Raw genomic sequence first — 19,165 nt, forward strand, 5'->3', positions numbered from 1 at the left:
TGTGGTGTGTTTTTTATGTTTGCTATATTTCTTACACTCGATTTATGGTTGTATTCATCTACTTCACATTTAATTAATCATGTACATGATCTTGGGTGGGATCCCCGTATTGGGGATTCCCAGTTCCGTAAGCTCGAAGTTCATGAGAACCCTAAAGAGAGAGAGAAGCACATCACAATGCACATTTATTTATAAGGTTGTCACCCCTCATTAGCAAAATCGTAAAATGATAAAAAAAGTAGCAGCAATACAACATTAAGAGAGAGAGAACATTTTAGATAGGCATTGGTCATGATTGGGGCATTCACCTTTTGCATTTCTACCGGGAGTCTAGATGCATCTTATGTCGGAATCATTCGAGTCGTAGTTGCTGGGAGAACCACGAAACCGAGGCAAGTAAAGCTGGCACCCACCACATTCCCCATAAATTTTTAGTCTAGAAAAATAGAAATGAAAACAAGAGAGCGAGAATTTTAGTCATAAAAAATAGCAAAGAAAACGAGAGAGTCATAAAAAAAATGGAAAAAAATAAAAACAAAGAAATAGAAGAGGAGAAGATTAGCCATTAGATATAGCAAAAAAAAATAAAGAGAGAAATATAGAAACACAAAAAAAAAAAAAAAAAAAAAAAAACAAAACAAGAGAGAGAATTTAAAAATTTTCAATCGTATACATGCGCATTCATCGTAACATTTTTTTGCTTCACTACTTGCAAGATCTGTATAACTTTCACATTCATGTGTATTAATGACACGACACTTATTTCAAAACATCAAAAAATTTCTTGATATTACTACTTGAAACTTCACTAAAAATATTTGATTTTGCTTAAAAATCTACATCTCCCTTTCTTTTAGGGATGCGGTTTGTATAGAGCCTAGGCTCTAAACAATCAAATTAGAGCTTACCTTCAAATAGTGTAGAGAAATACGGTTTCAATACTGAAAATCTTTGTGATAACCTTCAAATATATTTTCATCTTTATTTATAAAGTTCAAAGCTTCAAAAATAATGTAGATCAACATATCTATGAAAAGTTGAAATCTTGAAAATTGACGGTCCAAAAACGTATTATAAAATACACTATTTCCAAAACTTGAAATCCATTTTTTTTCTCATATCTGTACATCTTGATGTCGAGATGATCAATTTGAAGATATTTAAGCATCAAAACAGCATCTTTTAGTGAAAGTTTTGAGGTAAGCTCAAATTTGATTGTTTAGAGCCTCGAATCTATATAAACTTTTCCCGAAAGATGTGTCCCGGTTAAACGTTCAAAATTAATTTTGGTGTCACTGTCGGCACACCTTTTCTGGTTTACATAAACAAAGTTCATATTGACTGACATTCACACACGTGCACAGCTTATGACCAAGTATTAAATAGAAGAACACAAGCTTACCGGGAGAAGAGAGAATGACAAGAAAACTAGGCCAAAAAGTGTGAAGAGCTTCATCATGGAAGGACTTAGAGGTATGGATTACTTGACTAGTGATCACTTTGTGGGTTTTCAAGTTTTGGAGTACATATTATAGAGGGTTAAGGGCAAAACCTTCCAAATCTAGGGTTGCTCTTTGCAAGAGATACTGTACTTATTCATTTTTAAGACACCAAAGCTTTGTTAATACGTCTGCATAAATTGGTTAGGGAATATTTCTATTACTAATTTGTGGTGATCTTGTAATAGATATGTTGAAGATGATGATGTAAAATAATAGGTATATGTGGGTAGTTATCTCTACGTGTATGGGTAGTTATATCTCTCTCCGTCCATATAGATAAATACATAGATAGTAGTGTATAGGCAGTTTGTTAAAGATGATGAAAAAAGTGGATGTAATGGGTAGTTATCTAGGCAATGGGTAGTTATCTAGGTAGTGGGCAGTTGTGTTGTACTCGCCTATATATTTGTGCTCCTTGAATTGAAATGTGTGTGTGGTTGTGTGTGGGAAAATGTGATGTGTGTGGAAAAATGTAGTAATTGTGTGAAAAAGAAAACTTGAGTAAAGTTGAGTTGTGTCCATCTCTCCTCGAGTTTTTTTAGTTTGTAGTTTTTTTTTTTTTAAAAAAATCAACAGTGGTATCAGAGCAACCATAAAATTTCAACAAGATAGTGGTGATCCTATTATAAAGATGAGGTAAAGCTGTATGAGAAATGCATTTTCGCTAAATAAAGTCTTGCTCTTGTATTAGAAACCAATTTTCCTATTAAATTCATGGGCTCCAATCCTCCCCCCTCTGCCCCTGGGTCTCTCTCTCTCATATAGAAATTTGTAGCATTCACTGAATCAAAATAAACTGGCCTTCTATAATCTGCCTTGTGAATATAAGGTTACAATAAAATAGGAGTTGCATTAAGCAAGACCATCCTAATAGGAAATTTGACGGACAAAATCAGTTGGCAATAGTTGTTTTCTTAGCAAAACAATCACCTCAGCTTCTATAAGTACACAACTTACCTAAGAAGATAGCATTTGAAAAGGTGAAGAATTTGTGCTTTGGGGTCTATTCAAGATGAAGCTGTGACTTGCTTTTGCTTTTCTTGTCCTCATTTCTACAGGTACAGTTCAATCTCTGTCTCTCTTTCACTCTCTTTCTGGTGGAAAATAAGGCAAACTTTGTCTACAGATATATTAGGTCGCACAGGGGTATGAAAACTATCATTCAAATATTCAATCTAGAGATAGATTTTAGATTTTTCTTGGGTTGTATGGTTTGAAAAATCACTGATCATGATTAGGCATTGTTGATTATGATTAATGACTTAAACTTGTTTTTAAATTTATGCCTTTGATAATTTGAAATAAATTTAATCATAAAAAAATAAAAAAAATGGAAAAAAAATAATCCTTTTTTTTTTTTTGTGCATTTCGCCAATGGGCTAAATTCTGATCCACCACACCTATCCGTGCTTTAAAACACTTAGTGATATAGAGGGATATTTTAGATCAAGAATATGGGACATGTAGGATTAAGTTAAGGTTAGGAATTGGACACCGCTTGCTATTTTGATGATCATTTAAGAGAAAATATCTATGTACAACTTTTTTTTAGATTTCATTTCTCAACAGATCCAAGGTTTTAAAACATATTGGTGGCATATAGATAAAGTATACCCTTGGAACAATTTTATCCCATTTGACCCTATTTTTTTAGCCCAAACAAAAGTAAAAAGTATAAAAAAAATTTCTATTCGTTTCTAAACTCCTCTCTCTCTCTCTATTCCTTTCTAAACCCCTTTCTCTCTCTCTTCATGTATTTCTCCCCTATAGAGAGAAAGCTTTGGGGAGAATCATGAGGAGAGAGAGAAAGAAAGGTTTTGGGAGAAACATGGGAACAAAGTGAGAAAGGGATTTAGAAAGAAATAGAAAAAATGATGCCTTTTTAATTTTTGTTTCGGCTAAAAATATAAGTTCAAAAGGGGTAAAGTTGATTGAGGGTGTTAGCAGAAATGATACATGGGAACTTTATGTAGCCATATATATTTTTAAACCTTGCGTCTTTTGATAAATGAAACCTAAAATGAGGATGAACGAATATGTTTTCCCAACTTTTAAATAGATCATATTCTAATCTTACTGTATATCGTTATTTCTAATTTGTAAAGAAAAAAAAGAAATTTATAAATAAATCCTATCATATATTTTATAATAAAAAAAAATCCCATATATTTTATATTTTACAATCCAGTCTCATTTTTTAAGAATATAAAGTGAATTTTGATTATATCATTGAAAGAATGCTTTATTTTATTTATATTTCATAATTTACAATCAGATCCCATTTTTTTAGTCCGGAAAGAACATTGCATTTGCTTTTTTGTTCATGAAGCGTGAAAATTATGTCACGAACCAATGGTGCATAATATCTGTACCATAGGGGCTATGGTTCACACTGCATGATACACCTTTGGGGCATCTAAGAATCGATGACGAAAGTCTAATGTTTACTAGTGGGAGATACCATGGTTTCACATTTTTGCAAATTTTGGCTTTGCGCTACTACACTGATAAATATGTTTTTCTTAAAAAAGAATTGTCATAAATAATGTGACTTTTTAAAAAACTATATCTTTTATGTGATACTTTTTCAAAATAAAGTCAATATATGCAGTAGTTGCTACTTGTATTGCATGGGGCTCTCAAACATGAGTGCGACCATCCGTTCTTACTATGCCGAATGATTTTACACTCCGGCGGGAGTATACTATCTATTTACTCCCTCTAGACAAAACCTAACATAAGAGTATTTTTAGGACTCTAATTCTGGGAATATAACCTTTTAAACCCATAGACTAAATAAAAAAAAAATGGAATTAAAATATATATGTGCAAGAATAAATAATGTCTCGAGATTGAACAAAGATTGTAGAATTTTTAAGGGATTGTATACAATGAGAATCATTTACCACAAGGTGGTCACAATTCTCTACAACCATTTGATGTGAAATTTGATCGGTTGGATGTGTGACAAAGTCCGAGAAAATTTCTTTTTGAAGTTTGATCTTGGTCATTGGAATAATTACAGCCACCCAACTTTACATCCAATGGTCAAGATTATTGTGGCCACCTTGTATAAAAGGCAAATTGTCTCATTCTATATTTTCCCAATTTTTAAAGGGTCTGATCTAAATGCCAAACACTCAAGTTTTTTTTGAAAATAATCATCTAGTGATTCTTAGGTGATGCCCAAATTTTAGATTGAAAAAATCCTACAAAGTAAGTCTTTTGAATGAGGGAGTATATGTGCAATTGGGAGTGTACTAGAACATCCTCTCAAGTAGGTCAAAGTGCACAATGTACATGCTAGGCTTAATTTTTTCGTGTTTTCTCTATCAAGGTTATAGGTCCTTTAATAGAGAATAATTGTTACATACGGGCTGGACCGCATTTGTACAATAAGCGGTCTAGAGGTATAAAACATCCATTTTAAAAATGGATGCAAATAGGTGGTCCATCTAAAAACAATTGTAACTAATGGTCCAAATGTTTTCTTAATATAGTTATTATTTCTAATTTTCAAAATTTATTTATTTTTTCATATTCATGATCTTATTGGTAAAATATATATATTCTCTAAAATTATGATCAAATTATATTTAAAATATATTTTTTGCCAAGCTTGCATTTCTACATGTGCAGGCTTGGCCACATGCTAACCGCCTCCCTTTTTTAATTACAGGTGAAATGGCATCAATTGAAGAGGCAAATGAATACAACAAGAATATTTTTGTGACCACCATCGTTTGCTTCGGTGCCATATGTAGAGGAAATTTCCAGTATTTCCATAATAGGGTACATGGAAAATTTCATGGCCTTTTCCTTGCTAATACTCAGTAAAACATTTTATTAATACTTGGAGGTCTCAGTGCACCAATATGGATTTGAAGTTTTTGTTTTATGGAAAAGTTCTCTTATCTATTGAAGTCATGGGCTCCATTCTTCCCCCTCTACCCTTGGGTCTCTCTCTCATTCATATAGAAATTTGCAGCATTTACTGAATCAAAATAAATTGGCCTTCTATAATCTCCCTTGTGAATACAACAAGATGATAATAAAATAGGAGTTGTTTTAAGCAAGACAATCCTAATAGAAAATTGGACACTCAAAATTAGTTGAAAATAATGGTTATCTTAAGCAAAAAAATCATCTCAGCCTCTATAAGTACACGACTTAGATAGCATTTGAAAAGGTGAAGAATTTGTGCTTTGGGATCCATTCAAGATGAAGCTGTTACTATCCTTTGTTTTTCTTGTCCTCATTTCTACAGATGCAGTTCAATCAATCTCTCTCTCTAGGATGGAAAATAATGCAAACTTTGTCTTTTGTCCATTTTACTTGTATCCATTGTAGTATATAGAGATATTAGGTCACACATAGGGGTATGAGAACTATCATTCAAATATTCAATCTAGAGATAGATCTCAGATTTCTCTTGGGTGATAATTTTTTGAAAAATCACTGATCAGGATCAGAAATTCTTGATTATGATTAATGACTTAAATCTATGCCTTTTTTAATTTGAAATATCTTGAATCATAAAAAAGGCATAAAAAAAATATGAAAAAAAAATCCTTCATTTTTTTGGTTAGTTCACCAATGTGCTAAATTCGGATGCACCCCACCTATCCGTGTTTTAAGACACTTAGTGATATAGAGGGACATTTTAGATCAAGAATATGGGACATGTAGGGTTAAGTTTAGGTTACGAATTTGACACCTCTGGCTCTTTTGATAAACTTTGAAGGGAAAATATCACTGTACAACTTCTGTTTATGTTTCATTTCTCAACATATCCAAAGTTTTAAATCGTATCTAGTGGCATAGGGATTATGTGTACCGTTAGACAAACTTTATCTCTTTTGACCATATGTTTTCAGCCCATACAAAAGTTAAAATGATAACTTTTTTTTCTATTTGTTTCTAAAGTCCTCGTTCTATTTCTTTTTAAACCCCCTAGTCTCTCTCTCGTCCCGGGTTTCTCCCCAGAGAGAGAAAGAGAGGTTTGGGAAGAATCATGAGGAGAGAGAGAGGTTTGGAAGAAAATCTAGAATAGAGAGAGAAAAAGGGATTTATAAAGGGATAGAAAAATGATGTCTTTTTGTTTGGGCTAAAAATATAAGGCCAAACGGGGTAAAGTTGATCTAGATATGCCATATATATGCTTTTAAGCCGTGCATCTTTTGAGCCTTGCATATATATGTTTTTATGCCATATATATGTTTTTAAGCCTTGCATCTTTTGAGAAATGAAACTTTAAAAAGTGTATGAAGATATTTTCCCAACTTTTAAATGGATCATATTCTAATCTTATTGTATATTGTTTTTGCTAATTCGTAAAGAAAAAAAAGCTATAAATAAATCCTATTCTATATTTTATATTTAAAAAGAGTTCCATATATTTCATATTTTACAATCAAATCTATTTTTTTGGAGAATATAAAATGAATTTTAATTATATTGCTGAAAGACTGCTTTATTTTATTTCTATTTCATAATTTACAGTCAGGTCCCATTTTTAAGTCCTGAAAAAGAGTTGCATTCACTTTTTTTGTTCATGAAGTGTGAAAATAATGTCACAAACGAATGATGCATAATATCTGTACCATACGGGCTATGTTTCACGTCGTATGATACACCTCTGTGTAATTCACATATTATGAACCAATGATGAAAGTCTAATGTATACTGGTGGGATATACCATCGTTTTACATTTCGGCAAATTTGGGCTCTGCGCTACTACAATGATAAATATATCTTTCTTAAAAAAAGAAAAGTCATAAATAATGTCATTTTTAAAAAAATATTTCTTTTATGTGATACTTTTTTCGAATAAGATCAATATTTGCAGTACTTGCCATTTGCATTACCTGGGGTGCTCAAACATGAGCCACCATCCGTTCTTATTAAGCCAAAAGATTTTACACTCCTGCGGGCGGAAGTATACTATCTATTTACTCCCTTGGGTAAAACCTAACATAAGAGTAATTTTAGGACTCTAATTTTTGGAATATAGCCTTTTAAATCCATAGACTAAATTTTTTTTTTGGAATTAAAGTATCTATATACTAAAAATAATAATGTCTCAAGATTGAACATAGATTGTCTAATATTTTAAAAGGGTGAGATCTAAATACCAAAAACTCAAATTTTCTTTGAAAATAATCATCTAGTGATTCTTAGGCAATTCTCAAATTTCAGATTGAAAAAATCCTGCAAAGTAAGTCTTTTGAATGAGGAAGTAGATGCTCAATAATACTTCCATGGGAGTGTACTAGACCATCCTCCCAAGTAGGTCAAAGTGCACAATGCAGCCGAATTCTTTCGTGTTTTCTCCCTTGAAAATTTAATGCATTTTATAAAGAACAATTGTTTATTGCAGGCTGGACTGTATTTATACAATATACGGTCTAGAGATATAAAGCATCCATCTTAAAGATGAATGCAAATAAGTGGTCCATCTAAAAACAATTGTAGCTAACAATCCAAATGTTTTTTTTTAATATAATTAGTATTTTAAATTTTCAAAATTTATTTATTTTTCATGATCTTCATGTTAAATATTATATATTCTCTAGAAATTAAGATAAAATTATATTTCAAAAACATATTTATGGCCAAACTTGCATTTCTACATGTGCGGGCTTGGCCGCATGCTAACCGTATCCTTTTAATAGTGCAGGTGAAATGGCATCAATTGTTGAGGCAAAGGAATGCAGCAAGGATATTCTTGCTGCTCCAATCTTTTGCATCGGTTCCCTTTGCAGATATACTTGCACGTCCTACCGTGATCAGGGACATGGAAAATGTCATGGCCCTTTCAAGTGTAGATGCACTTGGCCTTACAATACTTGAGTAAATCATTTTATTTGTACTCAGAGGACTCACTGCACCATTTCGTAATAACGTACTCGGAGGACTCACTGCAACCTTTCGTAATAAAGTTATGGATTTGAAGTTTTCATTTTCTGGAAAAATTTCATTTTTATCTAAAGAAATTCTGAAAAAATTACTTAAATTTTAATGGTGAAATGGTTAGATCGGCCCGTTTCTCTCCACCCACTTGAGGGTCATAGATATCTTAATTTGGTTGGCTAATATTTACAGGTGAGCAAACAACTTCCCTACAAAAACGAAGGGGGATGGGAATTTTAAAAATTACAAGAGGCTAACTTTTAAGTTATGTCAATGATATCTTTATTTTATCCATTCGCATATCTTTTATAATGGGAGTTTCTCAATATAATTATATCATTAGTTTGCGATATATATCTTTTATTCTATGTATTTAAATTTTATCACACCACAATCTTTAGCATTATAGACTTCAGTTATATTTGTTTTTAGGATTTAGAGAAACAAAATGTAGGAGAAATAAAACTTTGAGATTATGAGAAATTAAGGGCATTTTTTAATGTTTAAAATAACTTGGGAAAATATCAGCTTAAGGGTTAAGTCGGCATACAAAATCATTAAAGGTATCAAATCATCCTATTTATTATTGGGAATGTTGCTTCTTAACTTTCATTCAGTAGGAAAAATCGAACTGGATAGGTCAACTAGACATGGGTCCGGAAGCCGTTAGATCAGAACCGTCCTAATTGGGCTGTTAATCGGACTGGTTAATTATAGTAGATTATTATTATTAGTATTATTATTTTTTAAATGATTGAAAAACCCCCAAAGAAAAATTCAAAAAACTTGAAAAAATATAGATTAAGTGTATACTATCTTATTACCTACATTTATCTTAAACAAAAAAACTTAAGATATTGAAATTGCATTAATTTCTCTATGTCACAATATATAATCTAAACGTCTATGGATAGTAATGATGAGCCTCATCTAAGAAAGTGATACTTAGAGATGAATAATCAACAGGTGATGGTCATGGGAGAACTGAAATAAATAAAGAAAAATAAATTGAAATCTCCTCCTTTAGATTCAGAACAATATGATCATATGAATTACAATACAGACAACACAATTTTGTTCCAATGTTTGCAAGAACATAACGGTACAGGATTGCACATTAATGCACCAAAATAAATAAACAAATATCCATTCCAATATTTAAAATAAAAATTTTAACAACAGTATTGCAAAAAAAAAAAACCAATTAACAAAAAAAAAAAAGTGGAAAAGTTTATATAGAGCCGAGGCTGTAAACAATCAAAATAGAGCCTACCTCAAACTGGTGCACACTCTCTCCCACTGATTGAGGTAACATAATATTGATATTAAGAACTCCAAAAAGGCACCCCCATATACGAGTGGTGAAAGGACAATGAATAAAAAGGTGTGGTCCCGATTCCCCATAGCTCTTACAAAGAAGACAAACATTGGGCAAAAGTTTGCCTCTTTTAATAAGATTATCAATGGTGAGAACTTTATTAAAAGCTACCAGCCAAATAAAGTTTGCCTCTTTTAACAAGACTTAACTGAGAACCTTCCATCATCCTCAATCTCCCAAACTACTTCATCCTCAGCATTTGATGATATATAAACAGTATCAAGTAACTCCATCAAAGAACACCATTGGGAAAAAACCACACCATTTAAACGAGAATACAACAATGGTATATTCCAAGAAATTTGAAATCCCCTCTTATCAACTGCCTCACAAACCAACAAATTTGGATTAACAACAATAGCAAATAAATCAGGGAATAATGCCTTTAATAGAAATTCCCCAATCCATTTGTGGTGCCAAAAAGCCTCCCGCCCACCACCCCCAATATTCCATCTAAAATAACCCAAAATCATCGGTTTGCAAGAGAAGATATCCCTCCATACAGACGATATACTATTGCCTCCCCCACCCTAACGTCAAAGATCGAATCTGTCCATCCCATATTTGGCGGAGAGAACTTTGCACCAAAGTTGATCTTTAAGATGAAAACTGCACCACCACCACTTACACAGTAAAGCTTGATTAACCAATCTGATATTCCTAATTCCCAAACCACCCTCACGTTTACAGGTACATACTCTATCCTACATTAAAAGATGGAATTTCCTTTGTTCAGCACAGGAACCCCACAAGAAATTCAGCATCATACGATCAATTTTTCGTTCAATAAAGGCAGACATATTGATTAAACACATCTGGTACACTGGAAGATCGGATAAACATGATTGCAATAACGTCACCCGACCACCCAAAGAGAGGTACTTATGCTTCCAGAGGTCTAACTTCATTTGAATTCTTTCAAGCACTATGTCCCAAACTGCAATGGTAAGTCTAGTATCAGAGATAGGGAGACCAAGATAGGGGATAGGGAAAGAGCCAATCTTACATCCCAATACCTCTGCCAAACTCTTCATCAATATTTCATCACAATAGATACCAATCATAGAAGATTTATGGAAATTCACTTTAAGGCCAAGTGTAACTTCTCAAATCTCCGAGAATCTAGCAATATTAGAGACTTGGCATGGCTAATCATCACAAAAAATCAGAGTGTCATCAACATATTGTAAATATGAAATAATCAGATCAGAATTTCAGATTTTAAAACCTCCAAAATGGCAGAATCCCTCCACTCTGTTCAACATCAAGCTAAAGCACTCTACATAAATTGTGTATAAGAAAGAGGACAAGGGATCGCCCTGGCGTAATCCTCTGGATGCACTGAAAAAACCAATAGGGTTACCTTTAAAAAGGACATACAAGTGTGCGGAAAAGGGACAACCAAACGTTCATCTTCACCATCTTTCACTAAAACCCATTACTTTCAAGATTTCAAGAAGAATACCCTATTCAACCCGATCATAAGCCTTCTTCATATCCAACTTAAAACTCGAGAATGAATACATTCTTGGGCAATAAGTACACCTTCAGTAATTTGACGGTCTTGGATGAAAGCTGACTGAGTGCTAGAGATAAGAAATAGAAGAACAATTTTCAACCTATCAGCAAGAATTTTAGCAATAATCTTATAAAGACTAGTCAGAAAGCTAATAAGTCTAATATCAGAAAGATCAGAAATTATCGCTTTCTTAATGATCAAAGCCAAAAAAGTAGAATTTACCCCTCTGAAGATATAACCCCTCCTCATGAAGCTCTTCACAAACTCCAAGAGTTCATCTTTCACTACATCCTAAAACTTCAGAAAGAAAGCTAAAGGGAAACCATCCGGACCAGGGGCTTTATCGCCTGGCATGGCAAATACTGTCTTATGAACTTCCTCACAAGACACCTCTCTTTCCAACAAGGATTTCATCTCCATTGACAAAACTTTAAAGGGGACTCTATTCAAAGAGGGGGTGAGCTTTACTTCAGAAGGGAAAGCCTTTTAAAAAGGATTAATAACTGCTGCTTCCATCTCTTGCTCATTGTCAGGATCAATCCTGGAGATCGACAAACCAGAGAGATCATTTTGATGCCTTCTCGCACTGGAAGTGGCATGAAAGAACTTTGTATCAAAACCCCCTTCTTTTACATATTTAATTCGAGAACGCTGCTTCTAATAAACCTCCTCTGACCTACGTAAATCCTCCAATTCCTTCAGTTTAACACATCGATTCAAATCTTGTTCCTCCGAGAGTACCCCTGACATTTGGGTGTTATGATCCAAGAATTCGATATCAGATAACACCCCATCAATCTTAGCCCTGATATCAAACTTATTCACCTTCTTCCAATCAATTAATTTCTGCTTAATGCTCAACAACTTTTTATGTAACTGGAAATCTACGGTGCACACCACCACCGTGTTGACCCAAGTCCCTTTGATCAGCTCAAACACCTCCTTTTCTTCCAACCCGGCTAAATCAAACTTAAAAGGGTTCAGTCCTCCTCAAATCACCCCAGTATTCAAAAGGATTGGGTAGTAATTTGAGGATAGTCTAGGTAGAGTCTTAATTGTAAATAAGGGAAACACCTCTAACCGTTTCGTCGATAGCAGAAATCTGTCTAATTTGGACATAGCCAGAGAAGAAACACTATTATTGGACTAAGTAAACTTAGTGCCAATAATAAGGGGTCCAAAAACAAATTACATTCAATAAAATCATTGAACAATCTCATAGAGGAAGTAATAAGAGAACCCTCAAGACACTCGTCAGGCCACCAAATAAGATTAAAGTCACCACCAACCACTACAGGATAAGCAAAAGAATGGACGACAACATTCAACTCCAAAATTAAAACTTCCTTTAAAGAAAGTACATAAGGCCCATAAACGTTGACAAAACCCCACTTAAAGCCCGAATTCGGCTCAAAAAAACCAACCAGCAAAAAGTTATCCCTTCTAACACAGTCAAAAGTCCGGAGTACCGTAGGATCTCGGAGGACACACAGCCCACCAGGCACCCCACACGCATCAATATCACAAAAATCAACAGACCCATTACCCCAAACCTCCTGGACCCCTAAAACAGTAGGTGGTTAGGGGGTTTTGTTTCTTGCAAAACTAGGAGCACATGTCTAAATTTCAAAACCAAAAATAACACATCCCGTCTTCTGTTGGGGTTACCTAAACCCCTACCATTCCATGAAATCATATTCATTAAAAGGGAAAAGGAGGAGGAAGGTTTGAAGAAGAACCTGGTCCTTCCGGACCACTGTCAGGAAAACGATCTTCCAATCTCAACACAATAGAACCGTCATCATCACTGGAAGACGACTTAACCTCTAGCAGAGCAGGGTCACGAAACCTGATTGCAGCAACAACAGGAGCTCCTTTGTTGATACCTCAAGCTTGAAGTCGAGCAGAAGAGCGAGTGCCCAACTCCACCTTCTTCTTCTTTTTCTCACTAGAGCGAGTGCCCAATTCTATCTTCTTACTTTTCTTTACACAAGTTTGGGACTTTGCTGGGGACAGAGGGTCAGAAGCAGCCACAATACCCTGGGCCTTATCGTTTGCCACCGCAGCTCTCGCCTTACGCCTAGCCTGAATTTCCATCATCTCCACACTTAGGCGCACATCATCCATACCCATGTCCTCAATCATCTTCCCTACCAAGATCGTATCATCAAGCACCATTGCTGGTTGAGGAAGCATCACAGAAGTAGGTCTGAGTAACAGTGCAATTGTACCTCTTGTGGGAATGCAACTAAAGGGACAGCCTCCAAAGACTCGGAGAGGACCAGGTCACCCCCATTCGAATTATCCACAACAACAAGCTCCTCAATCATTGCAATCTTCTCATTCACAACAACAATCTCCTCATTTGCAGCAAACTCTCCATTCACAAAAGCAATATCCTCATTTGCAGCAAACTCCCCATTCACAACAGCATTCTTCTCCGCCTAAGGCACACGGACCACCGGGATGTCATCATCATCTATCACCACCAAAGCTAGAGGTTTGATAAAGAGAGGATCAAATCGAGATCTAGATCTCTTCCTTAACTCACTGATTGTACCATGGAGAAATGAAGGAAGTGCATATTCTTTTCTCTAATTTCTGTGCAAGAAAATAGAGAAAAGAAGCTATAATAGTCACTGCCAGCAATTTCCTTTTAAGGTCGTCCACTTTCCTAGGGAAGAGTTTGGGCAAAACCTCATAATGAGTCGCCCAACCATCCCTATCAGAAAATCCTACATGGAAACTTTCCCCTTTGAAACAGTCGCCTTCCGCCAAGCCTTTTGAAACAACGTGATTGATGGGAAATGTCAATGGTGCAACCTCCGGACCATTAAACACAGCATCAACCCGACGGTAATCTTTAAGGCTATTTGGAATAACTTTGTCGGGAATAATGGACGTGTTCGCAATGTCAAATAAAACACACTGACGAGAAATCAGATGTTTCGAATAACCGTCCGACGAATATGGAAACCTGCCAACCGGTATCCACCGTTTCCTACCTTTGGGCCTTACACCTTTTTTAAATTTCAAATTCCTACTCTGGCACTGATACCGTCCCGACTTGTTCATACCGAAAAAGAAATTTGAGTCAGATTAACTCTATCGTTCACATCCAGGATGGGATACCCTACAGACTTTGGTGAATGAGCCTCTCTATCTTCAGATATGAATCTCGAAGAACTCCTCATTTATGCACAACAAAACGATCTTTGGAAGAGACACCCCAACACAAAGGTCGATCTTAACTCAAACAAACAGACAAAAAAGATTCAGGAGGAAATCCCAATCCAAATCAACGAAAACCCCAATCTGTCCAATCACTTTTTTTATAATAGCGAGATTCCAAGCTGACAAGGGTAGGCGCCATAGATAGACCCACTTAACTGGCACCAACAAAGTCTTCCAACAAATAGGCATCTCTCTCATGAATTCATGGGCTTCTCTCACTAAACCAGCCCTCGTCAAAAGATCAACCATGCAGCCAAATTATTTATGGTGGCGATAAATTGTTCCAAATAAAAGCGCCCTTTATTTTAAATGATGGCGATAAATTGTTCCAAATTATTTATGGTGTTTGTATTAGATAGGGATGGGTAGGTACTATAAATATATCTTTCTCTCATATACTAGTACATTTATAAAATAAAATGGTCTCTAATTCTTTTTAAGATTAATTATATTTACTTATTTTTAATATTTAATCCTCATTATGATTAATTAAATTTATTTATTTTTGTAATATACAAACATAAAGTACAATCAAATCAGAGCCTACCTCAAAAATTTCACTAGAAGTGGTTGTTTTGATGCTCAAATATCCTCAAATTGGTCATCTTGACATCAAGATACATGGACATAGGAAAAAAAATGGATTTCAAGTATTGAAAATAGTGTATTTTGCAAAGCATTTTTGGACCGTCAATTATTAAGATTTTAAAGTTTTCATAGATCTGTTGATCTACACTATTTTTGAATCTTTAAAGTTTATAAATAAAGATAAAAATATATTTTTAGGCTACTACAAAGATTTTCAATATTGAAACTACATTTCTTTACACTATTTGAAGATAGGTTCTAGTTTAATTGTTTAGAGCCTAGGCTCTATACAGACCGCACCCTATTAGATTAAGTCATTAAAGACAAACAAGAAAAATTCATGCTGTAAGTTTAGATTTTATAGCATTAAAACAAAATTGGAGATAAATTTAAAAAATCTGAGTTCGTTCCCATAAAATTACAACTTAATGAGATAAAATAGAAAATTATTATTTCAAATTTTAAAATATTTTTTTGCATAATTATTTTTTTAGCAAAATAAAGTTGTAAACAATTACTAGAGCAAGAATAATTTTATATAAAAAAATACTAAAAGAAAAATAACACAAAATTCATATATGTGATCTCGAATGTAAAAATTGAGCACCAAAGTTTGACGTTTCGATTAAATTAGGATTGCAATCTCCTTAGTAACTCTGTGATCTCGAAAAGCCCCAAAATTTGATTGAGAAATGATAAAAAGCGGACCCAAAATCGACTGGTTGGCAGATTTTTTACAACTCAAAAATGAAAAACTGAGTCAGATGCCGTAATCTATAAAAATTGAGTACAAAATTTTCGATTTTCGAACTAATTAAGATTGCATTCTTTGAGTAACTTTGTGATCTAGAAAATCCCCAAAATTTACAGAGAAATGATAAAAAAATGAACCCAAAATCGGTTGATTGATGGATTCTTGTCAATTCAGTTCAAGAAAGTTGAATCAATGCCTTAATTTGTAAAATTTGAGCACCAAATTATGGTTGTCCGACCAAATTAGGACTGCAATTTTTAGTAACTCTGTGATCTACGAAATCCCAATATTTGACTGATAAATGAGAAAAAAAAGGGCCCAAAATCGAACGGTCAACGGATTTTTTTCAACTTAGTTTAGAAAAACTAAGACAATGCCCTAATTTGTAAAATTTGAGCACAAATTTCAGATTTTTGATGAAATTAGATTGCAATCTTCTGAGTAACTCTGTGATCTACAAAAAGCCTAGATTTTAATTGAGAAAGAATAAAAAATGAGCCCAAAATCTCAAGTTTGACTGTTCGTTTTTCAAAACCGTGAAGAGCAACAAGAAAATGGTGTCAAAATTTTGATTTCTAGTGTATTGCTGGTTGCAAATCCATTGATTTATAATACAGAATCAATTATTTCAGTCAATAATTGACTAAAAGGCTTGAAAGTTATAGGAAAATTGAATCAAATAAGAAAATCACGGATTCTGCTGCAAATTACAGCCGTTATTTATGTTATTTTGCCGTTTTATTAAAAACCGGTCCGATTTGTAGAAAACTGGCCGGTAAGTTAAAAACCCGGCCGGTTTGTCCACTCACCAGCCATTTTTGGTTTGAATTTTTTTTTTTGTGGTGGTGGGGCTAACCGAAACTCGGAGGGTCACGGTTTTGTTCTAACCGGCCGATTCCCATTAGAACGGTCGTTTTTTTTTACATTGCTTTAATTTCACTCAGGAACCTTTTAGAAAAAAAATATCGAAGTACCAGTTGGGAACATGACGTTCTGAATTGATCTTTTACTTTAGAAAAAAAAAAGAACAGGAACAATAATTTTTTAACTTCGAATTCCAAACCAATGCACCTAATATTTTACTAAACCCGTTCCAAACTTAAAGTTCCTAATTTTTGGAAAAAAGTCAGAATTTAAAGTTTCCAAAATATTAATTATACAAAAATACACCTCTAATTAGTATTTTAGAAAAAATAGAATATAAACAAAATATAAAATATGAAAACAAGAAACATTTTAAATAGGGGTGTGGTTTGTGTAGTGCCAAGGGTCCGAAACAATCAAAGTAAAGTGCACCTTCAAATAGTGTCTAGAAATGTGGTTTAATTACTGGAAATCTTTGTGATAACTTTAAAATATATTTTTATATTTAATTATAAAATTTAAAGATTCAAAAATAGTGTAGATTGAGTAGACCTATGAAAACTTGAAAATCTTGAAATTTGACAGCCCAAAAGTGCGTTACAAGATGCAGTATTTCCAAAACTTGAAATCGATTTTTTTTTCTTATGTCCATGCATCTTGATGTTGAGATGATCAATTTGAGGATATTTGGGTATCAAAACAATCTCTTCTAGTAAAATTTTTGAGGTGGGTTCTAATTTGATTGTTTAAAGAGTCAGCTCTATATGAACTTTTTCACATGCGATCATTTTGCAATAATTTATGTTAGAATGAAAAAATAGTAAATGGCTTTGAGTCTCTTTCTCACCTTAATTTCCCAACATTTTATCCTTTGTATGAAAGATGTGTCAGGTCTAAAAGATGTTATTTTCTTGATATTACTACTTGGTATTTCCCTTATTGGTGAAAGATGTGTCCGCTCTAAATTGACCAAAATTAATTTGGATATCAGGGTCACTGTTGGCACATCTTTTCTGGTTTACGTAAGCATAGTGCATATTTAACGACATTCACGCACATGTCTGTACACAGGTTATGACCAAGTATTAAATAGAAAAACTCAAGCTTACCAAGAGACAAGAGAAGTAAAAGCAAAACTAGGTCAAAAAGTGTGAAGAGCTACTCATGAAAGGACTTGGATTACTTGACTTGTGATCACTTTGTAGGTTGTCAAGTTTTGAAGTACATAGTTATAGGGGTTTTAAGGGCAAATTCCTTCAAAAAGATAGTCAATTAGGATTTGCATGGAGAATTTAAAAAAGGGCAAGTTTTCCTTCCTCTACAGCATAGAAGTTCTATCATCTCCCTTATCCAACCGTCCATTCTGAATGGAGGGTTAAGATTGTCTCAATCACAATGTCGCGTCTCTACACTATTTTATTTTTAATTTTTTTTTATAAACTATTTTGACACCAAATTTTGGACGTCAATTCCTCTATTAAATATGTACTAATAAAAAAATATATAAACAATATTTTCAATAAAATAAAATGATCAAAATACCCCTGAAATTTTTAAAGGGTATTTTGGTCACTATATTTTATTGAAAAGTTATTTTTAATATTTTTTATAGGTGAGCCCCAATGAGAAGATGGCTCGTACCAAATTTCATATTCATATAATTTGTATAAAAAAACTAAAAATAAAATACTTTGAGACGTCGGATCTAAGATCAAACCATAAGTGGCTTTCTTGATCAAAATTGGACGGCTGGATGGTAGGGGAGAATAGAACTTCTATGTTGTAAGGAAAGCATAGAAACTTTTCTCTTTAACAAAAAAATCTAGGGTTGCTCTTTGCAAGAGATACTGAATTTATTCATTATGATGACACCCAAGCTTTGTTCAATGAATATGTCTGCACAATTTGTTTAGGGAATATTTATATTACTACTTTGTGATGATCATTTGTGATGGTCTTGTTATAGATACTGGTGATCCTATTATAAAGATTGGGTATGGCTGTATGAGAAATGCAGTTTTCCTAAATAAAGTCTTGCTCTTGTATTAGAAACCAATTTTCTTATTGAAGTCATGGGCTCCAATCCTTCCCCCTCTGCCACCAGGTCTGTCTCTCTCTCATTAATATAGAAATTTATAGCATTCATTGAATCAAAATAAACTAGCCTTCTATAATCTCCCTTGTGAATACAAGATTATAATAAAATAGGAGCTTCTTTAAGCAAGACAATCCTAATAGGAAATTGGACAAAATGATTTGGAAATAATGGTTATTTTTAGCAAGAAAATCACCTCAGCCTCTATAATTAAGGAAATTGGAAAGGCATAATGAGTGGGAAATAATGGTTTTCTTTACCAAGAAAATTAACTCTGACTCTATAAGTACCCGACATACCTTAGTAGATAGCATTTGA

The 19,165-nt window shown here is 33.7% G+C and overlaps 1 long non-coding RNA gene across 1 annotated transcript; it reads left to right on the top strand.

Moving 5' to 3' along the window:
• The first annotated feature begins 1,369 nt into the window (after positions 1–1,369).
• On the top strand, positions 1,370–5,520 carry LOC148780446 (uncharacterized). The gene is made up of 2 exons (XR_016041539.1): positions 1,370–2,560; positions 5,182–5,520. It is a non-coding gene; the product is annotated as an uncharacterized LOC148780446 (long non-coding RNA).
• Positions 5,521–19,165: the final 13,645 nt, after the last annotated feature.

Source organism: Amborella trichopoda, chromosome 9 (assembly GCF_054954075.1).
Source record: "Amborella trichopoda isolate Santa Cruz 75 chromosome 9, AtrichopodaSantaCruz75HAP2 v2.0, whole genome shotgun sequence".
In the NCBI taxonomy this organism is placed as follows: Eukaryota; Viridiplantae; Streptophyta; class Magnoliopsida; order Amborellales; family Amborellaceae; genus Amborella; species Amborella trichopoda.